The sequence below is a fragment of the Carettochelys insculpta genome, chromosome 4, assembly GCF_033958435.1.
Source record: "Carettochelys insculpta isolate YL-2023 chromosome 4, ASM3395843v1, whole genome shotgun sequence".
Lineage (NCBI taxonomy): Eukaryota > Metazoa > Chordata > Testudines > Carettochelyidae > Carettochelys > Carettochelys insculpta.
The window spans coordinates 67184850-67210256 of NC_134140.1; the positions used below are offsets into that span (position 1 = coordinate 67184850).

The 25407-nt window shown below is 47.2% G+C and overlaps 1 long non-coding RNA gene across 1 annotated transcript in view; it reads left to right on the top strand.

Moving 5' to 3' along the window:
* LOC142012559 (uncharacterized) overlaps positions 1–22118 on the top strand; it is a 54499-nt gene extending 32381 nt beyond the window's left edge. Inside the window, exons 3-4 of the long non-coding RNA XR_012645395.1 lie at positions 2394–2468; positions 19654–22118. This is a non-coding gene — a long non-coding RNA (uncharacterized LOC142012559). The remainder of the gene's footprint in view (positions 1–2393; positions 2469–19653) is intronic.
* Positions 22119–25407: the final 3289 nt, after the last annotated feature.

A 25407-nucleotide genomic window follows, 5' to 3' on the forward strand; every position in this document is an offset into this window, starting at 1 on the left:
TCCCAGCCCCCACTTCTTCATCAGCAGCAGCTGGGAGCTCTGAGCCCCTTTGAAAGGCTAGGCCCCTATGTGGTTACCCCCCATAGCCCTGCCCCTTCGGCAGGCCTGCTATGACTTGTCAGATACCCTGATTTGGCACAGTATAGCCTGCAGCACTTGGGATCAACCCTGCAATGAGGCTCACCACCAGCTGCTCCGGAAAGGCAAACTGATTCAGACAGAGGCTTAGACATGGGACATGCTGTGAAAGCCTCGAAGGAGGATGAAAACCTTAGGAGGCACAGTGCTCTGAAAGGGATAGTCTGCCTAGCTCTGATCGGTATCTAGCAATCAGCCCACCCTGATCATATGGCATAGCCATTTAAAATGTCAGGGGTGCTTGTCTGTATACAAAGACTTAGGAAATAAGAGGCATTGCAAGGGTGCCATTTAGGGAGGGCAGGAGAGACTTCAGCCATGCATCCTGGAACGCTGCTTTGCTTTTCTTCCCCTTCCCCTCACAATCAGGGAGTGAGAGGAAAGTACACAGCTTGCACCACTTACTCCTCTGCCCCCTCCCCTTACCAGCTGAGAGTGAGAGGAAAGCACACAAGTGTGTTCTTTCCCCTCGCTCCCTGGCTGTGTGAGGAAGGGGAAGAAAACCAAGTAGCATCTCAGTATATGCTACTGTGTCCCCCACTCCCAAAATGGCACCCCTGGTTAGAGGAGAGGAAGCAGTTCTGGGAAGGAATAGGGCTTGCGAGAAAGCCAGTCTGTTTCTTTGAAGGCTTGGGGCCAGAAGCTTTGCAGAGTGGGTGGGGGCAAAGCTTCCCTCTCACCCAACCAATTGGGAAGGAGCCAGGGGAAGGATGGATGCTGCCTTCTCCCTTGTAGCAGAGTAGACACCAGTAGCAAAGGTGCCTGCGGAACCCTCTGTATTGAGGGTTAGTGGGGAAAGGGTGCTCAGCTGAAAGCAAGAGTGGCTAAAATCTTGCTGCTGTCCAATCCCAGCTCAGGGGTCTCCTCTAGTTCTTTGTTTTTAACCCTCAGGACTTCACTTCCAATCCTGTTTTTTTTTTAACCTCTATACTCAGTCAATTCCTGGGTCCAGTGCTTCCTCCCACTTAACTGATGGGAAGAGCCTTTGGGTATCGATGGGTATATGTGCCCCTTCTCAAATAGTACAAAGGAGGGGTTGGGGAAAACTCCCATAGGAAAGAGGCAAATTCTGTGTTCACTGGAGTAAGGGGCAGACAGACTGCCTGAAATGACGCTTTAAGCCTAGGAGAGGGGCTGAGGGAGATTCTGACTGCCTTAAGGCAAGAGAAAGAAGGACAGCTTGCACCATGTATCTGCTGATGCAGAGAGGGGCTGGGAATGGCTTTTAGGAATCATGGCTAAGAAGCAGCCATGAGGAATGCTGTGATAATGGGGTCTGTGAATTTACCTTGTGTGATGTTTGACAGACCAACCCAGGCCAGATCAAAAAGCCAACTCACCTGTGTGTGCATATCAAAGAGGTTAAATGTATTAGCATTTACTAAGATCAATTCACTTATGTGTTACTAGAGATTAAAGGAAATGTCAGTTGTATTAGTTTTGCCTGTCCATTTCCTGATTATTATTATATCTGCATTATGCATGACCAGTAATTAAATAAACCCTAATTAAAACATACAGAAGCTAAGCCACTCTGCACTGGACAGGAAAAGATGGAGAGGAATAGTGAGAGAGGCATCAGACACCAATGGGCACTGAGCCCACGGTTATTGATGATGATGATGATTAAAATGTGTATCAGTTGAAGAGTGTATTCAAACTGTTGAAACTTAGAATCATAGAATCATAGAAGAGTAGGACTGGAAGGGACCTCGAGAGGCCATCGAGTCCAGCCCCCCGCCCCCATGGCAGGACCAAGCACTTTCTAGACCATCCCTGAGAGCCATCTATCTAACCTCTTCTTAAATATCTCCAGTGATGGAGATTCTACCACCTCCCTTGGCATGAGAACTTCATGAGAACCAACAAAATGTGACATATTATTTTCACTGATCTATTTCTATGATAATGTAATGGTGGGCATTTATATGATCTATACCCTGTGACTAGAAATGCTAATTCAGTTGGCCATTGTGTCAGTACAGATGCCAATCAGATTGTTGCCTGCAGAAGAAACTGTAAGAACTGATGCAAAGAGTGATACTTTATTTCTGGACTAGTTGTATTCTAATTGGTAGAATAACTGAACAAGAAGACAAAAATCTCCAATTATTCTTGGTATCTCTAAAAAGACTTTTGGGAAATTGGCAGATTACCAGCTCTCTACTATCATTTTGAACTTATAAATGTTGGCTCACCTGTTGTTATATTTTGCCTGTTTTAACTTCTCAATAACTCTCATTCTTTTTTCTTAGCTAATACACCTATGGTTAGTTTACTATAGAATTGGCTATCCCTGGCATAGGATCTAGAGCATCAATTGATCTGGGGTAAGTGGCTGGTCTCTTGGTACCAAGAGAAACCTGATGTGGTGTAATTTTTGGTTTTTACAGTCCTCCATAGCTCCCTAAAAATGGTTCCATGGGCTAGAAGCTGAAGGAGAGGGCACACCCGGGTCTCCCTATCTGTCCTGTAAGTGAGAAAGCACCGGGGTCAAGAATAAAAGAGGCTGCAAACTCTGAGTTGAGGACAGACTGAGGGAGAATATACAGGCCATTAGACTTTTGTTCTTTGGACTTTCTGATTCCCCCTGCAAAGGTAATGGACTGAGATGCGATCTGGTTAGAGAGGTGGTCCATGAAAACAGCAGATCACTGTGGAACCAAGATGAACAAAAGGGGTACTATAGTGAAAAAGTGTTGGAGACACTCTGGAGTTAATAGTCGAAGGAAAACAGGTGGCCAGGGTTCCATACCCATACCCATTGCCAGAGATGTGAGCAGGTAAAGAAGTGCTTTCACTAGCACAGCACTGCAAAAAACGTGGCAAGCTTAACCACTTGGCAGCAAGAGCAGAGGAAGATCTCCAAAATGTTATGACTCTTTCCATGAGTCTGAGAACATATCAGGCTCAGGTTGTCAGAACAGGCAAACAAGGGAAAGTATCAACCTTAGAGCCTGCAACGTTAATAAGGAAATGCTGTACGCAGTTTCAGTTTGATCATGGGACCTCTTGCACACTGAATAAGGAAGTGTTATTGACTCTTCCATGTAACAGAAGAAATAGGGATTGTATAATGAAACCAAAGCACAGGAGATTTAAAACAAAAGGAAGTATTTCTTCACACAATGCAGAGTCAATCTCTGGAACTCATTGCCAGGGGCTATAGTGAAACCCAAACATATAAACAGGCTAAAGATTTAGATTAATTCATGGAGTATAGGTTGATCAATGGCTATAAGTCAAGATGGTCAGTAATGAAACTCTATACTCTGGATTCCCTAAACCTCCATCTTCTAGAAGCTGGGACTGGATGACAGGAATGGATCATTTGAAATGGCCGTGTTCTGTTCATTCCCTCTGAAGGATCTAGCCCCTGTCAGAGACAGGAATATGAACTTTGATGGACCATCAGTCTGACCCAGTATGGCCCCTTCTTATGTGATTGCACAGGGTAAACTCAGTACAAGCATGAGAGCACAGGTGCCATCTCACAGCGGGACTGTGGGAAAATGTGGAAGCAGACTTTTTTTACCTTCAAGGAAACATAGTACTCAGATTACAGTAAATTACTATTCAATTTTTTGGGCAGTCAGTGCTCTGCCTGACAAGAAGCAAATCAGTGACTGGCAAACGGAAGCACCACAGCCTACATTAAGACACACACCCTTGTTCTATTTATTATTCCATAGAGACCATGTCTGTTGTAATATCACACACTGAAAACAGATACTGGTGTTAGAAATTTGCAAAGGAAAATCAACACAAAATTTTACAGTTGATTTCTGGGTGAGTGTTGTCTACAGAATAAATAGACCATACAGATATAAACAACAAAGAAATCTATAAATAATTCCTTGAATTTATTTCAGCTGTCACATCCTTTATATGAATACATGTAGCTATAAATTCAGATGGTTTTCCAGAAAGTAATAAACTTTCCTCATTAATCTCCCTTTTAACCAAACATATATTACTTTACAAGTATTATGCCAGTGGTTCTTAGTCAAAGGATTAGCATGAAATGGTAAATTAGGATATGTTTTGATTTGGGGAAAATTCTGTGTTTCTAATTAAACCATAAGGGAATGTGTTACAGTTTAATATGTTGATTTGAATGTCAAAGTTTGCTAATATTCTTTTTTATTATCCTATCTTTTTCTCATGAGCTGAGTGGCAATTCATGAAAAACCTATCGATTGGATAAAGTTACATACAGCTGCAGAACAAATCTTGTGTTAATAGCTTTGTACAAAATTAAACTGTGGCTGATAGGGAGGTGGAAATATGTCCAGTCTGTCTTCTGCTCCAGTAATGACTAACTTTTGCATTAATGCCATTTTTTTCCATTGGATAGGTACGATCCTCTACCTTCAGTAATTTTACAGCAGCCCAGCACTGTCTTGTAAATTAAATCAGTTTTTCCCTTCATTTTATTATTCAGAATAAATTTTTTTAAATATGTAAGGAGAAGCATGTTTGTATTTTCCATAAAGGAAAGTGAATGTATATAACACAGTGGACATTCTATATCTCCATAGCTTTGAATATACAGATTTGAATTTAAAAATAAAAGCCATCAGTGTTGGTTCTCATGTACTTTGGTGGATATAGCGTTTGGACAACACTGAGTGGTTTTGAAAAATATCCACTTCGACAAACATACACTGTGTGTATGTGTATATAGTATAGTATACAAAACCAGTTCAAATAAAGGTCTGGTCTCAGACCCAATCTCTGCTGTGCTAAGGAGGACTAGGTCTGGTGTCCAGAACATTGATGTACTTGTAAAGTCCAGAGCCCACTCATGTAAAACAACAAGAAGGTGACTAAGGGAAGTGTAGATTTTCTATGCCTCTAACCTATGTAGGGAGTATATGGGGGCTGCTGATGCCATAAACTACAAGATGAGTGGGGAGGTATTGCTTTGCCCTAACTTTTGAAAAGATACCCAGCACCTTACTTTAGATGGGTGGTGGATTTCAGAATTTTAAGCCTGTCTCTGGGTGTGCTGAATCTGTGTCTTCCCTGAACACTCTAGCCCTGCCCTCATCCCAGGTAGCAGAGCTCATTGTGAGGGCTGTGCTAGGCATCTCCAAGCACCTCATCAGAAAAGGCATTGAATAGATAATATGGGCCCCAATTATCAAAGCCAATCATTAGAGCCTAGTAGCTCAATCATCATTGCATTTGATTGGCTTCATATGTGACTTGTTTCCATTTCCTGCCTTCCGACAACAGCTCCTGCAATACCCACAGTCTTCAGACAAGTAACATGGATTGTACCCACTTCAAACAATCTAAAATCTCATTTATTATTTTTCATACAAAGAGGCCTCACTTTAAAACAAATGCGTGCCCCATACCTTCTTGTCTGCAGCATCTTTGTTTCCTTTGGTGGAAAGGACTACAACATGAAAGCATCTAATGTGGTAAGGTACGAAGTCAAATTCTGAAAGCTTACAGGAAATTCTCCAGATAAGAGAAAAATTAAACCAACAGAGCATGGAAATATGATGCAAAACAGGACTCTTATTTTCAATGAGATTATAGATACCTATGCATACAGAATCTAATTAAAGGGAGCTGACTGAGATGCACTGGAAGAAAGGATTCACAGATAGAACTGGTAACTGTAAGATAGGGGTTCAAGAGTTCCTGCACCAGTCCTGCTGTTGCAATTAGAGTCAACACAGGGAGGTGTAAGGACTCATCAGTACAACACTTTTAATATTCATGAGCTTTGCCAACACTTTGCTTTTTACTTTTTGCAGAACATAACTATGTCTATCCATCTATGCAACTGTGGTCACTATAATATCAACAATGTTCTCAAAATGAAATGATCCTAGTTTTTTGGTTTTTTTCATTTTTGGACCCTGTGGATAGCGGGTTCTGAACATCTCAAAATATGAGTAAAATGCAAATACAGGCAGTCCCCAAGTTACGAACACATCAGCTTACAACCTTTCATACTTACAACCAACCTCCCACAAACCCCATAGTACTGTACTGTATAATATTTTCAAGTTGAGAACCATGTACATGTAGTCTTTGAACAGTGTGGGCGGCTCAGTCATGGCTGCAGCCAACACGTTGTCCCCACCCCACCTCCACTTTGTTTTGGTTTGGTTTTCAGTAGCTCGCTGTGTTTGCGTGTCTGCGGTTGTGCAGTATGTGTACATTTCATTCCCTCGTATATTTTGCCCTTACAGTATTTTCTGTGTTTGCTTGTGGCTGTCATGGCAAGTAACAGGAAAAGTTCTAGTGATAAGGGTGAGAAAAGAAAGAGAAAAGCTTTTGATTTACATCAGAAAATAGTGATAGTGAGGCAAAACACAGGGGCTCAAACAGGTTCATTCATGGAGCGTAATTTAGGCCTATTGCAATCCACCATAAGCACCGCTATAAATGATAGTGATCTCATTCATGAAGCAGTGAAAAGGTCTGCACCTATGAAATATACAATTATAACAAAGAAAAGAAGAGGTCACATCTAGGATGTGGAAGAACTCTTAGTTCTTTGGATGAAAGACCAAATTAAAAACCGCATGCCGTCAACCCTCAAGACGATACAGGCTAAGGCTCATAGTCTTTTGAAGACTTAAAGAAAAGGAGGAGTATGACCACGACCAAACTTTCAGTCCCAGTCGTGGTTGGTTCAACCATTTCAAGAATCGTGCAAACTTTCACCATGCAAAAGCAAGTGGGGAGGCAGCCAGTGCTGATTTGAAAGCAGCAGAAACTTTCATAGAAGAATTGGATAAGATGATAAAAGAGGAAAATTATTTGCCGTAACAGATCTTTAATGTTGACGAGACAGGTCTCTTTTGGAAGAAAATGCCCGACTGTACCTACATACATAGGGAGGCAAAAGCTATGCCTGGTTTTAAGGCGTTCAAAGACCATCTAACAGTCTTATTAGGAGTGAATGGTTTTGGGTATAAATTGAAACCCTTCCTGATTTATCACTCTGAAAACCCTAGAGCTTTCAAGAATATCAGCTAGGCCACTTTACCAGTACGTTATCATGCTAACAAGAAAGCATGGATGATGCTTGCACTTTTTGAAGATTGGTTCATGAACTGTTTCATCCCTGAAGTCAAGGCATATTTTCTGGAGAAAAGATTTCTTTTCAAAATTTTACTTATTTTGGATAATGGTGCAGGTCATCCTCAGCATCTAAAAGACTTACATCCCAACATTAAAGTGGTGTTTCTGCTTCCCAACACCACATCTGTTCTCCAACTCAGGGACCAGGGGGCCATAGCTGCTTTCACAGCATATTATCTTTGCAACACATTTGCAAAGGCAATAGCTGCTACAGAATGCGAAAATGCCAAAACATTATGTGAATTTTGGAAGGACTACAACATTCTGCATGGCATAAGGAACATTGCTGCTGGGTGGTAGGAAGTCACTCGATGTATGAATGGCATATGGAAGAAAATACTAAAAAGATACGTTAACAGTTTCAAAGGCTTTGAAAAAGAAAAGACACTAGAAGAAACTTCCAATAAAATTGTACTGCTGGCAAAAGAAGTGGATCTGGAAGACATACACTAACTGGTTGAGGCTGTTAGGGAGGAGCTGAGCAATGAAGATTTAATGGAGCTGGAGGTGGAGAGGGTAGCAGAGGAAGAAAGACAAAAAGCCCAAGAAGAAGAAGAAGCCCCAAAAAAATTTATGATGGAAGAAATGGCTTCAGCCTTCAGCAAAATAAATGAAGGAATGCACGTTTGAAAAAATGGATCCTTATGTTGCAAAATTCTCAAAAGTGGATCATTTAATTCAGGATGCCCTGGCTTACTATAGAGAAATTTATAACGAGAAGAAAAAACAAACTGTCCAGTCCAAAATGGATATTTTTTTGAAGAAAGCCCTCAGCACTGCTGCTTCCCCCACTGAACCAATGTGTCCTACAAGCAAAGGCACTGCTCAAATAGAAGATGAATCCGCTGTTGATGATGTTGTTCCTGTAGTATTGTCACCTACCTCCTCCAATTCCTCATCCAATTAATTCAGTTCATTCGCCTTCATAATTATCAATCCAAGTGTGCATGACAATGCCAGGAATAAAGGTGAAGTTCATGTACAGTATTAACATTATTTACATTATTTTATTTACAATATTTACATCATGTTATTTACATTACTGTATTGCATTGTGTTTTACATTTCATGTTCATGTTTGTCAATTTCAGTTTGCCGTTGCTGCAGTTGTGTTGTTTTGTGTGCGTGTGTTTCTGCCCTCCGTGTTTCTTTTTTTCATTGTTGATTGTTGTTTTGTAGGTGCTTTATTATGTCTGGAGTGCTAATGAATTAATATTATAAACATTACTTGCAGTGGGCAGTTGATAGCTACCTGTATAGGGGTATTTCCAACTTATGACCACATCGAGTTGCAACCAGGTGTGTGAAACATAATCTGTTCATAAGTCAGGGACCATCTGTGTTTAAAAATGAAGCACTATGACCTTAGGACTTTGACAGGGCAAGGACAGGGTATGAGATCCCTTTGTAAATTTGTCATCTTAACTTCCACCTACAATCACAATCAGAGCAGAAACAAAGGTATCATGAAAATAATAAGACAAATCCTAAATCATGTTCAGCAACTTCCACTAAAATTTCCTTTGCTGCAGGTTAAGCTCCCTTACTTGAATAATTTATTGCAGACCTTTCTGTAACAGTCTTTAATATACTTGAAGACTGTGAATAGGTCCCCAAGCAGTATTGTTTTCTCAAGACTAAATATGCCCAACTTTTTAAACTTTCCCTTATAGGATGCTGTGTTAAGCTTTCTATCATTTTTGTTACTATCATATAGATTTTCTCCAATTTGTTCATATCTTTTGAGAGCTGTAGCACTCAGAACTGGACACAACACTGCAGCTGAATAGAGCGAGACAATTACCTCCCATGCAGTATCACCCTCTTTTGCCTGTCACACATCCTGGGTGGCAGGGAGCAGAATGTGTGTAGTAACAGACGTCTTCTCCAGATAAGTGCAGTTACATGAAAGGATTTTTGCTAGGTCATCTTTTAAAAAAAAAAAAAGTCTCCTCAATGTGACTGTTTGGCTGAATAAAAAACACAAGCCAGACAATCTAGTGCACAAATAGCTGGCTTTCACTACCCGGAGAGCGAAACACGGATTCTCCTATTCCAGCCAAAGCTAGTCAATTGTATACACTCGTTCCACTTCTAATAACCAGAACGCTGCCTGTCATAGGGGCCTATTTTGTAAATAACTGTTTCCATATTTGAACTGAGAGAGTCACTGTGATGTAAAGAACAACCTAGGAACACATAAGGCTTTTAAGTTTACAGAAAGGAGGTAACAAGGAAAGGAAGGAGAAGAAAATAGGGGGCTTTCCTGGGTCCTCCCCTGGCTTCAACCTACCACATCCCAAATGCCCGTTGAATTTAATGGACTTATTTGCATTTACTTCAATGGGTATTGAGATAGATCCTTAAAAAAGTAATGGGGAAAGAATTGGGGACATGGGAGGAGAACAAAAACAAACAAAAACAGAAAGAACTTTCCTTTGGCTCTTTCTAGGGTAGGAACTAACAGGGAACCTACTCTCCCACCCTCAGGTCCCACATAGTCTTGTACACCACTTGATCATTGACACCTCTGCATGTTTCTTCTACCTCCATCAAGCTGCCATCATATTTCCTATGCAGCTCTTCTATCTATAGTGTCCTTCAGTTCTCAGCCCTGTCTCCAAGAAGGGGAAGAACTCTCACCAGCCAGAGGTTTGACTTCTCTTCATATCAGCTAGCCCTCTTTCCAGTCTTTGCACTGTCTTCCTGTGATTTTAATTACCTTCTCAGATGATATAGGTTACTCAAGGTAGGTCTACAGTAGACCTGAAAGTCATTTCTAGATACTCAATGCCAGCTACGACACTTGCATAGCTGGAATCAACTTATCTCGGATCAAATTATCTGGCTGTCCTCACTGAGGGAGGTCGGTGGGAGAAACTCTCCCACTGACCTCTTTTATTCCTCATGATAATGAGAAGTACAGGGGTCAATTGTCTATCCCTTATAGTTCGATTTCCTGCATCCCCACTCGGCGTGTGAAATTGAACCCCAGAAGATTGACCCTGACCAGATCAATCTCCCAGGAAGTGTAGACCTAGGTCTAGATCCTTCACTCTTTAAACCCTCCACCTCTCAATCAGAGCTTTCTCTAGGGGAATTAAGGGCTCATCTTCACTTCCACATAGATTGACCCCATCAAGATCGATGTTCTGGAATTCAGTTTCATGACTCTGGTAAAGATGTGTGAACTTGATCTCTCTGGGGTTAGCAGTTGACCCCCATACTCCTCGCAAGTAAGGGAGATCAATGGGAGAAACAGTCCCGACAATCATCCTAGTGAAGGTAATCAAATAAGTCAATGCCTGGTATGTTGAGTCTAGCTACACAACTGTCATAGCTAGAACTGGGTATCTGAAATTGACTTATTTTCCTAGTATAGATCAAGTCTAAGTAGTGTCTGCATGACCAGAGTGTGGTATCAGTTGCTGGCTTAAGGAAGTCAGAGTTAAGGTTTGTTGGCAAGAGGCTGGGAAACAAACATATTTACTGACCATGTAGTGCATTTTGTGAGAATAATACAATAGAACCCTAACTTTAAGAACCAATTAGGGACTGAGCTAATAGAATCAAAAAGTTCATAAAACTGAACCTCTCAACATTACAATACGTCCATAAGTTAATTGATAGGTGGTTCAGTAACAGTGTACATAATTCATGGTAATAAATGTATGCAGTATGTATGCAGTATAAATATTTTGAGAGAGCTGTTTGCTGACAAATCTCTCAGGCCTTTCAAACCTGTATTTGAAGATTGGCCAAAGAAAAGAAGGCACATTTGGCACCAGGAAGAAGATTTTGGAAGAAGAAAAAAGATTAACCTAAGGCTTTGTCTACCCCAGCAAGTTACAGCACAGTAAATTACCTCCCAGCACTGGAGCTCTGTGATGTCAACACAGGCACAGCATTTAGCATGCACTAACTCCACAGTTGATGCACTGTAGATAAACCTCCTCGGCAACAGGTGTAAAACTTTCTGCACAGTGGCTAAAGTGCTGGGGTATCAGTGTGATGCCCCAGTGTACTACGGCACTGTGACTGGCCTCTGGGGCCTGTCCCACAATGCCTGTTCTCACCTGTCTGGTCATCAGTTTGAACTCCACCGCCCTGCCATCAGGTGACCAACCCTCAGAATTGTCTTTTACTTTCCTTGGGAATTTTGAAGGTCTTCTTCCTATTTGCTTGGTGACACATGAGCTGTGTCTACACGTGCACGCTACTTCGAAGTAGCGGCACTAACTTCGAAATAGCACCCGTCGCGGCTACATGCGTCGGGCGCTATTTCGAAGTTAACTTCAACGTTAGGCGGCGAGACGTCGAAATCGCTAACCTCATGAGGGGATCGGAATAGCGCCCTACTTCGACGTTCAACGTCGAAGTAGGGACCATGTAGACGATCCGCGTCCCGCAACGTCGAAATTGTGGGGTCCTCCATGGCAGCCATCAGCTGGGGGGTTGAGAGACGCTGTCTCTCCAGCCCGTGCGGGGCTCTATGGTCACCGTGTGCAGCAGCCCTTAGCCCAGGGCTTCTGGCTGCTGCTGCTGCAGCGGGGGATTCATGCTGCATGCACAGGGTCTGCAACTCGTTGTCGGCTCTGTGTATCTTGTGCTGTTTAGTGCAAGTGTGTCTGGGAGGGGCCCTTTAAGGGAGCGGCTGGCTGTTGAGTCCGCCCTGTGACCCTGTCTGCAGCTGTGCCTGGCACCCTTATTTTGATGTGTGCTACTGTGGCGTGTAGACGTTCCCTCGCTGCGCCTATTTCGATGTGGTGCTGCGCAACGTCGATGTTGAACATCGACGTTGCCAGCCCTGGAGGACGTGTAGACGTTATTCATCGAAATAGCCTATTTCGATGTCGCCACATCGAAATAGGCTACTTCGATGTAGGCTTCACGTGTAGACGCAGCCCATGGAGTGCTCTCAGCGTAGGTTTCTTGATCACCATTCCTGCTTCACACACCAGATGATCCCCTACTTGGAGCAATACCCAGTTGGAAGACCTCGTGAATATTTGAGGAGAGGAGGCTGTCCAGTCTCAGCTGTGCTCCACCTGTACATACACGCAGCTATCACAGGCTTTCCCAACCTATGTGACCCAAACAAGGACCGTGATTATTTTTAAAAAGAGTCACCAGCTGGGCTGGGCAGCTCCCCAGGTGGCTCTTAAGAACCCATTCACACTGAAAAGGTGTTTGATTCAATTGGTTTAACTGCCTGATGGCTGTTAAGCCAATTAAGAAGTTAAGTACCATTTCAACCATGCAGGGCAGGGAACTGTACACCTGCATGTGAAAAAGGTATGGGGCAGAGAGCTAGGGAATCAAAGGAGAAGCGCCAAGCTCAGGTAGGGTGGATGGGGGTTGGCAGGCTTAAGCCCCTGAGTGTGACACCCCCTAGCCTGCTCCAGCCTCTGAGTGACTCCTAGCCCCTGAGTGTGACTCATCTAACCCCCTGCAGCCCCTGAGTGTGACTGTCCTAGCCCCTGAGTGAGACACCCATAGCCCTCTCCAGCCCCTGAGTGTGACTCCCCTAGCCTCTGATTGTGGGGTTTCAGGTGGAGGGAGCAGTTTGGAGATGAATGTCTTTCCACCACCACAACTCTGATTAGTAATAAAATAATAACACTACATTCACTATAGTTATATTTCCCCTTTTCTACGAAATAACTACTATGAAGATATAAATATGAAGGGGCATAATTTTATATTCTTGTCTCAGGTGCAAAATTAGGTGGTTATGGCCCTACCTACCCCCCAGTTTTTACATTGTCTTGGGTCACCAAGGCTGTGTCTACACTACAGTTCTGTTTCAAAAGAATGTCTTTCAAAAGAGATCAAAAGATGCTCTTTTAAAATGGAGCATCCACACACAACAGCAGGGATCGAAGATTTGGTCTGTTCTTTCAAAAGGTGCCCAACACAATTTCAAAAGAGAGCGGCCACACACGCCAGGGCACTTTTTCAAAAGAGATGGGACAGGAAGCACCATGGGCAGGGTCTCATAGCAGACGAGCCCTTCTGGGGCCGCCGCCCTCCATTCCCTTAAAGGCCACCCCCCATACCTCAGCCTGCACACTCCAAGGGCCAGCAACCCTGTCCCCAGGCAACATAAGAGTGAGAGAGAGAGAGAGAGACAGCGGAGGTGGCATCTTAGGCCACCATGGACCCCGAGCAGCACCCTCCCTCCTTCGCAGCCATGGTCACCACCCTGGCCGCGGTCTTGGCCTCAGTGCTTCAGCAGCTCCAGGTGACCACTACAATATCCACCCTCCTGGATGCCATCCTCAGGGCACAATGTCCCCAGCCTGTCCCCCCGGGTCATCCGCCACCTGTGGAACTTCCTCACAAGCAGCAACTGATGGGATCGGCTGGTGCTGGAGGACTGGGGTGATGACTGGTGGCTACAGAACTTCAAGATGATCAAGAGGACATTCCTGGAGCTGTGCCACTGGCTCACCCCAATCCTCCAGCACCAGGACACACACCTGAGGCCAGTGCTCCCCCTACACAAAAGGCTAGCCATCACCCTATGGAAGCTGGCCACCCCGGACAGTTACCAATCCATCAGCCACCAGTTCGGGATGGGCAAAGACACCATCAGGGCTGTCCTCATCAAGGTAAGCCATGCCCAGCTCACACCTAGACTGCATGCAGGGGGTGTGGGGGGCAGCATGGTGACAGACATCATTGGGAGAAGGGCGGGCATCCCGGGGCCAGGCGCGTGGATGGAGACGGACACAGGCAGGCACCCCAGGGCTAGGGGCGGGGATGGGGATGGGCAAGCTGCACCCCATCCCACACTCATGAGCATGACCCCCTGTTAGCCGATGGTCGGGTAAGATACCACCTATGCCCTTATTTTCATCCGAGTCTTTAACTGCTAGGACAGACAGTCCCTTCGCAGCGGGCAGCCCGGGCAGGCTGACGAATGCCCCAAGGTCCTAACATCTGAGTCTTTAACTGCTAGGACAGGAAAAATCCCTTCACAGCAGGCAGCCAGGACAGGCTAACAGGTGCCCCAACAGTTGCACTGAGAGCTTCCCACACCCAAGTCTTTAGCTGCTAGGATGAGAAAGTCCCTTCGCAGTGGGCAGCCAGGGTGGCTGATGGGTACTCCAGAGAGTCTGTCCTGTGGAAGCGGCAAGACTCAGTGCTCAGCTCTCAGCACTCTCTTACCAATGAGCCGGCTAATTGAAGCTGAAAAGCAGCTGGGTTCTTTGTTTTGTGTTCAGCTTGCACATAACAGGGAGAGTCAGGTTACAGCTTAGCCAGTTACTTATTTATTGACTAAGGAGACTTAACTCTTATGGTTACAAGATATATACTTCATTGCAAGCTTACAAGAGTTATACTTTGTTACAAAGATTACAAGGTTTACACTTTGTTCTTTAGTTGCCAATAGCTAGCATGTAACAATTCATAGATCTATTATTGAATGTGCACAAAGAAAACAAAAGGAAAGCAATACACTTACCAGGTCTTATTCTCACCCCTGCATTACCAACGTGGCATGGACAGCGTTTTCACTCAATCCCTCAGGAAGAAGCAACAATAATAATGAGGAAACGCGTCCCCTAGGACCTTGGGAGCCAAAGACCCTCCTGACTGGCAGGTAGAGGTAATTGGAGCTCAGTTAGAGGGGCTGCCGGACCCTTACTTTATACCCATTGGGTCACGTACGCTTCTTCCTTATCTGAAAGGGTGCCAATTGAATTAACTCATCTCAAGACCCTGTTCTCACAAAGCTGGTTCACACCTGTGGGGTGCAGATAATTTTCAGGGTATTCTTTCTTTATGGACTGGAGATTTTTCCTCCATCTGGGACATTAGTGTAGGTGAATCAACTGATGGTACTTAGCCAAGGGCAGTCCGAGGGTCAGCTGTTTATTAGCCCATTGTCTTTTGTTGGCGCTCTGGAGCATCAAAAAGACTGTGCCTGATATAAGCACATCTGCGCTCTCGGGCATGCCAGGGCTGAGCTGTTTCTTTTAACCCTTTGGTGCTCTGAAGCACCCAGGAGAGACAAGATGGAGTAGAGAAAAGGCGGGGGTTCTCTCTGGCTACACCTCCTAAGCCCTGCAGGTCATCAGGGCGATCAACAAGGTGCTCCTGAGGCAACTGGTGCACATCCAGGACCTGGACAACAGCATTTGGGGATTCCAGGAGTTGGGCTTCCCCAACTGCTTTGGGGCCCTGGATGGCACTCACATCACCATCCAGGCCCCGGAGCACAGCCGCGGGGCCTACACGAATCGCAAGGGCTACCACTCGGTGGTCCTGCAGGCCCTGGTCGACACCAACGGCCGATTTCAGGACAGCTACGTGGGCTGGGCTGGCTGCTCCCATGATGCGAGGGTCTTCAGGAACTCAGGGCTGGGACTTCGTACGGCTGATGGCACCTTCATCCCGCAGCGGGAGCTCCCCGTTGGGGACACGACGATGGCACCCTGCATCATGGCGGACGTGGCCTACCCCCTGCAGGCCTAGCTGATGCGACTCTACACTGGGCACACCCAGCCAAGCCAGGACCTTTTTAACGAGCAGTTGAACTATGCCAGGAACACCGTCAAGTGGGCGTTCGGCCATCTCAAGGGGTGTTTTAGATTCCTCTACACCCAGCTGAAGGTGGGCCTCCCCCACATCCCAGTGGTGGTCAGGGCCTGCTGCACCCTCCAAAACCTGGTGAAGATGAAACATGAGCCCTATCTGCACAGGTGGGCCGCCGAGGCGGGATGCGGGTATGAACAGCCCCCTGCCGCCCTGTGTCACCAGGCCCAGCAGGACGGAGTGCGTGTAAAGGAGTCCCTGCGCTAGGCCTGTGAGCGGGGTCCACAGTAACTGACCCCACCCTGAACATTCCCCCCCACCCACACCCTGCACACAGATTCCCCCCCCCACCTGCACGCTGCACACACACACACACACACACACACACACACACACACACACACCAGCACCCCTGCACAGGGGACACAGGTTAAACCATAAAAATAAACTATTTGCTCAACAACTGTGCCCCTCATTTTCTAGGGGGAACTATATACATGTGGGGGGAGGGTAAGTGGGGAGAACTATTTACATGGGAGTGGGGAGGGTGAAAAGGGAGAACTATTTATATGGGAGTGGGGAGGGTGGATGGGGAGCCCGGAGTAGGGGGTCCTCACCCTTCCAGGGGGCTCAGTGGATGGGAGCCCCATCACCTGTGCCCGCCCCTTCCTCCACGTGTCTGGGGGCCCCACCAGGACCGGGCCAGGGGCGGTGGCACAGGGAGGTAGGGGTGCATCTCAGACGTGGCTCGGGCATGGTCCTCGCACCTGTGCCAGGCTTGGCAATGGTGGGGGAGAGGGGGTGGGCTCAGCCTCCACTTGGCCAGCCCTGGCCAGCAGGGTGGGCCAGGCAGATCAGGCTGGCTGGCAGGAGGTCGGCCTCCTCGGAGGGGGGCATTGGTGGGGGGGGTAGGGGACTGTGGGATTGGAGTGGGGGGAACTGCTGGGAGGGAGGGGGCATGCACAGGTGAGGGAGGCGTGGGGGACAGTGGGGGGGTGATGGGGGGTGTGGGTGCTTAAGTGACCTGCAGTGGAGTGGCAGCAGGGGCTAGGTGGCCAACCACAGCCTGGGTGAGGGTGTCCAAGTTGGACCCCACCCAGTCCTGTGCCTGTAGCTCCATGGCAAGCCACTCCCGCATGGCGCCCATCAGCTCCCTCAGGGCGGCCGTGTGGGCTGTGTCCCCTGCCTCCTCCTCCCCGGCCTGGTATTGCAGGCAGAGGGACTGATAGCAGCCCTGCGCTGTCCTGGTCTGAGATCTGGGCCACGCCCCCTGCACCCTCAGTGGTGGGGCTCCCCAGGCCCATCGTGGGGCTGGTCCAGCTGCTGACTGCTGGAGCTGTGAAGACAAAAGGGGAGAGGAACGTGCCATTAGTCCTGGTGAGAGACCCCCTAACCCTCCCCCGGCCCTCCCACCCCATCCCAGCGGTCCTGCACGGACTGCATCCAAGGTTCCCCATCTGGGTTGCAGGAGTGCTGGGTCTCCTTTGCCTCCCTCAATCCCTCCGCAGTCTGGCGGCCTGTGGTACTGTCCAGCCCGCACGGTGCAGGGTGCCACACATCAACCCTGTGAGGCTGGGGTGGTGGGGCCATCTAGCCTGCCCGTGCCCTGAGGCTCATGTCCCTGCGGGTGGGCTGCGGCCACCCCAGGTGGGACTGCGTGCCCCCTCCCGCAGCCTCCAGCATGCACGGTACATACCTGTGGGTCCCTCTAGGAAATCGGGCGAGGCGCGGTCAGAGGGGGAGAGGCCAAAGGTGACGTTGATAATGAGGCCCCCCTCGCTCGAGCCCTCATCATTGCTGATGTCCTGGATCCTTGGGGGGCACCTGCAGGTGACCGGTGATCTGGGCCGGTCCTGCCTCTCAGTCTCCATCCCCGTCTCCTCCGGCTCAGCTGGGGGTCGGTGGTGTCCAGGTACATGGCTGGCGGTCCCATGTCCTTGGGCCCAAGGAAGTGGTCCAGTTCTCAGTAGCAGGGGCAGCTGGTGGGCACTGCTCCTGACTGCCTGGCCATGGCCTGAGCCCGACAGTACGCCTGCCAGAGCTCCTTCACTTTCAACGTCATCTGGTCCGGGGTCTGGGTGGGGTGATCCTGGCTGGTGAGGCCCTTGGTGAGGCACTCGAAGGCAGGTGCGTTTCAGCACTGAACCCCCATGGGCTGCAGGACCTCTTCATCTGCCCAGAGAGTGAGGAGGTCCTGCAGCTCGGCCTCTGTCCAGGAGGGGGCCTGACATGTGGGGGTCTGGCTCCCATTCTGGGAGGACTATTCCCTGGATGCCCCCTGGGGTGGGTGGGAGCCCCAGCTGATGGCCATGGTGCCACAGGTGCTGCGGCTTCCCCCAGGGTGCCACGGCTGGGAGCTGTGCGGGTGGCAGCCTGGGCTCTCTGCTGCCTGCACACTCTCAGCTTCCTGCCTGAGGGCTTCTGGGAGCCTGCGTGCTGAAAGGCAGTCGGATGCTGGAGCCATAGAGCTCCGCTTGTGCTGTGAGTGGCGCCGCCGCCTGCCAGCTGACCGTGGCCATGGAGAACCCGCTGTTTCAAAAAAGTAGGCCACAGAGCACCTACACTTGCTCTCTTTCAAAATTGTCTTTCGAAAGGGGGCACTTCCCCATCCCGGGAGCAGAGGGCAAACTTTGAAGGAACGGGGGAGTTCTTTCGAAGTTAATTCCGAAAGAGCGCTGTGTCGGTGTAGATGCTCTGCGGCTTCTTCCGAAAGAACTTGGTCTTCTGATCCTAATTTCGAATGTACTTGCTAGCGTAGACGCACTCCAAGTCTTCCTGAATTGCCAAAATGGGTCCCCGTCTGGAAAAGGTTGGGAACCGCGGAGATACTAAGATGCATGACCCAAAGGGGCCGTGACCAGGATACACTGCAGTGCGGGGTTAATGTGAAGGAGTTGCAAAACACCTACCACAAAGCACAGGAGGCAAACTGTTTCTCAGGGCAACCTCGCCTCCACTCCAAAGGTCCGTATGGTTACTCTAGGGGCTCTGGGGCCATCTCAGAGTGGATTGAGCCAGGAGGGGGAAACTGTGTATGAAGGTGCTGCAGGGAAGGGGGACACAGAGTGAGAGGATGACTTGATGTCCACAAATGTATGAAGGCAGTAGCTATCTTCTACCTTGAAGGAGGCGAGGCAGTTTGCAGCAGTCAGAGGTTGGAGGACAGCAGAGGATGCAGCTAGTAAGTGGTTTGGATTTCTGGAAGTGCTGAAGTGAGTTATCAGGGACAGGAGGGTGGCAGAAAGCAGGCTTGGGTCTGTACTCGTACCAATGCAGAAGTAGTCAGATGCAGAGCAGGACGTGGATGGACTTTCACTTCATGGTAATCAGCCTCACAGATCTCTTAGAAAGTGTCATGGAGATGCTGGCCTGTTCGCCTCTGCAAGGTCTGTGCCAGAGCTGTGGTGTTCACTGTCCCATTAGTGGTAACATTCCCTCACCAGTATGCCACAAGTGGGGCAGGGGAGGACGGTGCTGCACACAGGTGAGCAATGTAAGGGCCAGGATGGAGGCCAGAGTCTCACAGACGATCCCCCTTGCTTCCCTTCTCATCCTCTTGCAGTCATTCAGGATGAACAACATGTGGACTTTATTGATTGTAGGACCGCCCCCCCCCCAGTGTTGGCTTTCCACCGGACACAAGTGCCCAGACTACAGTAGGGCCCTGCAACTATGAATTCCCCCGCCCCTGTCTTTAACTCAACATTTTGAGAGTCTTGTGTCTTATGTGCCTTGCCCTGGGGCAGCTGGTTAGTGACAGGAATGTGAACAGAGTTTGTGTTTAAAATGGGTTATGTGAGTGATCTGTCTGACGTTAGAAAAGGTCCTTCTGTAACATGTTGCATTTTGGCTTCACAGACTCAACCTGGGGACCCAGCCTTCCGTGTTGTCACCTGCTGAAGGGCGGCTCAGGGCAAGGAAGCAGGCTTGGAAAAGTAAAGCAGACTTGTTGAATGGGCTTAGGCTGCAGGCCACCGCTGAAAAGAACGAAGTGAAGGAACGGAGAAACAATGGCAGGAGGGAACAGAAGGAGAATGCTGAGCACCAGAAGGAAGACATGGAGCAGCTCTTAAACATTATAGAGCGCCAAGCTGACATGCTCAGGCTCTGCTTGTACTCCATTTTCCTTGAACTCCCCTGTCACCACAAACACATTTTGGCCACTATCCCGTCCCCATTTGGCACCCACTGCCTTCCAGACCTGCCCCTTCACCTGCCAGCTGTGCAGAGTCCCACAGGCACTCAATGCACCCTGTCCCTGTGCAGTTTAGCTTCACTCATCTGAAGAACCCATTGTACAGCTCATCAGACGGCAAAAACTCATATGACACATGGAAACAGGGTGACTGGTGAGGCAGGACATGGGGCGGGCATTGGCCATCTGACTGCCCCAAGCCCAGGGAATGGATGAACAACACCCCTCTGCTTCAGGCCATGCTTTTCTCCACCATTGCCCCACCCTCTCCCCACATCTTCCCTATCCTTGCTACAGTCCTGTTCTGCTTCTTCCCTCAACTGAGACAGCTTCTGGGAACAGTGAGGTTGGAGGGGCTGTTGCTATCACCAGCCGTAGGCATTCACCTCTCCTTCCCAGCCCACATTCAATGGCAGTGGTGGGGAAAGCAGAGCGATGCACCACCTGCTCACTCTGCCCGCCAGTGAATGCGGGGGAACTCCCACACCCTCCCCTGAGTGATACAGTGGGAAGAGCAGAGGAAGCTGGGGCGCATTGCTCCACTTCAGTACTTGTTCTCCCACCCCTCCCTCAGCTGCTGGCCAGCCCATTGCCCCTCCTTCCCGTAAGCATTTGGGGCATGTGACATTCATGCGCCTCCACGCATCACTCTGTCTGGACATATACAAATCTAAACATGCCTCACATCATCCCTTTCCTACCACAAAGTGCAGATGTGTCACACTGCCAGTGTGTTCTATGCTTGCTGTTTTTAATAAATGAAATTTTGGGGTTAGAAAGCAATCTTTATTCCACTATCTGAAAGCAACCAACCACAGACCATCAAAACAGACACTTTTTCTACTAAATGCATCATATGGACCAATCACAGTTACTTCCTAGCATCACAGCTGCTGCACTTCCGTGCCTGACAAAAAAGTGTTATTGACTTTCAGCATCAGATTGCTGCCTTAAGACATCCCTGATCCTTCTAGCCATGCTGTGCTCTTCTAATAGCCCTGGTCTTAGGCAGTTCAAATTCAGTCTCCAATCACTGAGCTTCAGTGATCCAGCCCTGAGTGAAGCTTTCATCCTTCACCTCACAAATATTATGGAATATACAGCATGTGGCTATGACCAGAGTTAGGTTGTGATAGCCCGGTCCAGTTTCTCATATAAACAGCCATATTTGCCTGCCCCAATCTAGACCATCCCTGACAGATGTTTGTCTAACCCGCCCTTTAAAATTTCCGGTGATGTAGATCCCACAACCTCCTAATGCGATTTACACCAGTGCTTAACCACCCTCACAGTCAAGAAGTTCTTCCTAATGTCCAACCTAAACCTCCCTTCTGTTGTGTCATAACCCAGATATGGCCTGGCCTTGCTTGCGAGGCAGGTATTGCCACACACCTAGTTTAGGCCCCTAGTTATTTTTTTAAGGGCTGTTGGCGCCAAAATTCAGGAAGTGAAACCAGACATTTGTCTCGCACATCATAAAATGGAACTTGGCAGTAGCAACACAGCACGTCACCCAAATTATATTACCCCAGTGGCTTGCTAGTATCACCCCATCTTTACCAAGAGTGGGGGAGTTCCGTAGAGTATAAAAGACCCCACCCAACCGGCTCTGAAGGAGGTAGAGCGCACGCATCTTACCCGCGCCGGTTGACGGACTGATCACCCACTTGACCACCTCCCCTGGAACCCCAGGCGTAACCACGGCCTTCATAACTGCATCCACAACCACGTACTATGTCTTTGCTAGCATTTATAGGAATCGTAAGTATTACGTTGTAAGTATGAGTCATAACTGTTGTAAGAGTCATAATTGTAAATTGGTCTGTTAGTTAAAACATTGAATTCAATAAATATACAACCCTGTTCCAATTATCACAGGTATCTAAATTAATTATCAATTCATCAAGGTAGAAGGGGTTAATGAATACCACTCACCCTAATTTCTGGACTGTTCCCTCTAATTATTGGGACCTAGAAACCCCCCCGGGGAGTATTGGTTTTTATAGCAGGTGTAATTTTGTTTATCCTTTTAATAATTTGTTGGAGACCTCATTTATAAAGGTCTCAAGGCCCAAGTAAGTTACCACAGGGTGTCCTTCCTTGGAACCTCCGGACCATTAGGGGGCGTCACCTTCCTGCAATTTAAACCAATTAGGTTAAACCCAGAGTAATGCAAGGCCCACAAACTAAGGTCTCTAACCCTTTAGTTTAGGTCTACTAGACCTCAGCCTTTGTGAGGCTTGACACAAGTAGATGACCCTGTGCCAGTAAAAATTATGTGTTTACTGTGAAGAATGTGCCAATAGGTGATGTTCCTGGAAAATATGGCACAGTGTACCTGTGTAGATTACAAGGCACCTGACTATAACATCATGAAAAAATTCTGCTTGTACTTCAGGATGCAATAAAAAAGTGAGTACATAAATGCTAATGAAAATACAGGGAACTAAGAGAACAGCCTAGGAAAAGTCGGCCATGCCAAAATTTATGGAGTATGGAAACAGAGATCAGAAAGGGGAGGCTGGAAGCCTCATGCACGCGCGTAAGGCGTGAGCCATGCAAACAGGCTAAAAAGAGTTCCCTGCTATGCATAGACTTGGAAGGCTCCATTATTGACAGCCACCCGCTGCGACAGCCACCAGACTATCATATATTTGGTTATGTGAGTATCAACACTAATTTGGCTAGTGCGTGGGCTCTCTGAAGTTTTGTATGCCTACGTGCAATTGCAAACAATCATCCGCTTAGTAAAATGTAAAATACAAATGTGATTTCTTGTGACTCTGTGGCCGTGTCTACACTAGCCCCAAACTTCGAAATGGCCACGCAAATGGCCATTTCGAAGTTTGCTAATGAAGCGCTGAAATGCATATTCAGTGCCTCATTAGCATGCGGGTGGCCGCACCACTTCGAAATTGACATGCCTCGCCGCCGCGTGGCTCATCCCAACGGGGCTCCTTTTCAAAAGGACCCCGCCTACTTCGAAGTCCCCTTATTCCCATGAGCGCTTCATTAGTAAACTTCGAAATGGCCATTTGCGTGGCCATTTCGAAGTGTGGGGCTAGTGTAGACGTAGCCAGTGTGAGATGTAGAAGTTGTGAGAAAACCATAACACACACACTCAAAGATATAAGCCACAGCTTCCGTAGCCTTTATATTCGTATTTTGAAACTATCCACTGTCAGGATCCCAACAAGGGCAGACAAAGACAAGGACCAAGTTCAGAGGTGAAGTCCAAGCCAAGCCAGGTATTGAAGAGCAAGGAGCAGGAACGGGAGCTACAGAAGATTCTCACTGCTGCTCATCTTCCTGGAAGGCCTCTTGGGTTTACCTAGGGGAGAGAGTCAATCAGGAGCCAGGGGCTGCTGCTGCCAGACCCTGGACATGGAACGTCCCATGGTCTGTGTCCAAAGCAGGTCATGGACAGTGGAAAAGTAGTTTGTTATACCTGCTAGGTGGCAGCATGGTGGTGGCAGCTGCCTGTATTTCTTCTTCTATAAGTTTCACCAGCAGGTTAAATTCTGCTTCAGGTGAGCATCTATTGGTGGCTTATTTGGACTGTGCTTCATGTAGGCCAGATGACCTAAGCTCATAGGAACAAAGAACAAGTGAGCATCTTCCTGAGCCTGCACCTTTACATGGGAAGTGCTGCTGAGGCAGATGGCTAGTTTAGAGGCCTTTGAAAGACTCAGCAACCATTTTACCTCAGCTTTGGGAAACTCAAGCATAACGCAGCTTTCCAGTGACCAATGTTCCTTTCTCCCTGCCTTGCAGACTGCCTGGCACTTTCCCCTACCTAGTGGAAACCCATCCTATGCTGATAGAGCAGAGGGGGCATAGATTAGATTGCCCTGCCCCCCAGTATCTGGCCCAGACTAGGGAAACTAGTAATCCAAACATCAGACTTTGGTGAGTAATCCTGGCCTCATGCCACCTGAAGCATGTTGCATTTGTGCTAGGAAAGAGATACAGTGGTGACTCATTTGAAATAAGTTAGTCTAAATGTAGTCTCTCTGGGACAAGCGTCCATATCACAACAATCACCCTCAAAATTGATAAGTATGTTTAGCAGACTCAGTAGAGAAATCCAGGAAAGAACTATCATGGACCCAGAATTAACTGTTCATCATCTCGGTCACAGGTGAAGTATCTCAACATGGGGTAGCTTAGACTGACATGGTCTGTGCTGTTGAGAATTTGGAGTCTCCAGGAATGTGAATCAGGTTTGTGAATAGCACTAAGTTGTCTTAGACAATTTGAACAAAATGGGGAAAAAATGAACTAGCAGTTTATGAATGAGGAAGTGACAATGAGCTAAGGAGATAGGAAACAATAAAAATAAGTGAATTAAACAATAAGGGCAAGAGTATTGATTTCTCTTCCTACCTATAACTCATTGTGTCATCACAGCTAAATGAAATGCATATGCTTTTGGCCTAGTCAGAGATCTAGTATCCACATCACACACATCTCCCCCTGCACTGAGAATGAGAAAACAAACACGACAGATGTTAGTTACATTGCTTGGTGCATACTTAAAAGCACTCAGGAACTAGAGCGATGAGTGTAGTATGAGAACCTCTACAGCTAAGAACAGAAAATTATAAAGAAAAATTACTTTTGACTTTCATTTAAGGACACATTTGCTTGACTGCACGCTCAACCTGTGATGTTATAACATTTCTTAACATTAATGCCATATGTTCCCAAAGTGCTAAGATGCTCCATAGTTTTCTAATCAAATACACATTTCTTAGTCACTTGTTGACATTAAAGATGTGTCACCAGCTGGAGTCAATGTAGTGCAGTGCAGTGCAGTGATGATGAAAGAATTGGCAGTGGACAGTGTGACTTCTAGCTGTTTTCAAAACTCAAAAAAAAAAAAAAAGCCAAGAGAAAAGAAGAGGACCATCTGTTTTGTTCTGTTTGTGCAAGGCCTGACACAAGTGGGTCCTGGCTGGACCCCTCGTTATTACTATACTAAAATAATAATGTTAATTAATGAGTCCTTTATGCTGTGTCAAAAGATCTCAATAACTTGTTAAGTGCTGAAGGAAGAACAGCCCTTCAACCCCCTACTCTCTTCTCAGAACCACCTTAGCCCTCTCCACCCACATTTTCTTGGTTAGAAATTAACTAGGCAAATAGACGTGCATTACTAAATGAATCCATCTGCTAGAAGATCAGGTAGCCTACTTCTCCCAAAGGGGGCATGCTAAGCAGCCAGGTCTGAAGAGACTAATGAGGTGCTGTGATGCATATGCATCACCTCATTAGCATAATGGCTGCTGCGGGAACTTCAAAGCTTCTAACTTGGAAGCACTGACAGGCAGTGTAGCCATGGGTGTTTCGAAATACACACCAAACTTCAAAGTTCCCTTACTCCCAAAAAATCACAGCACCTCATTAGCCTCCGC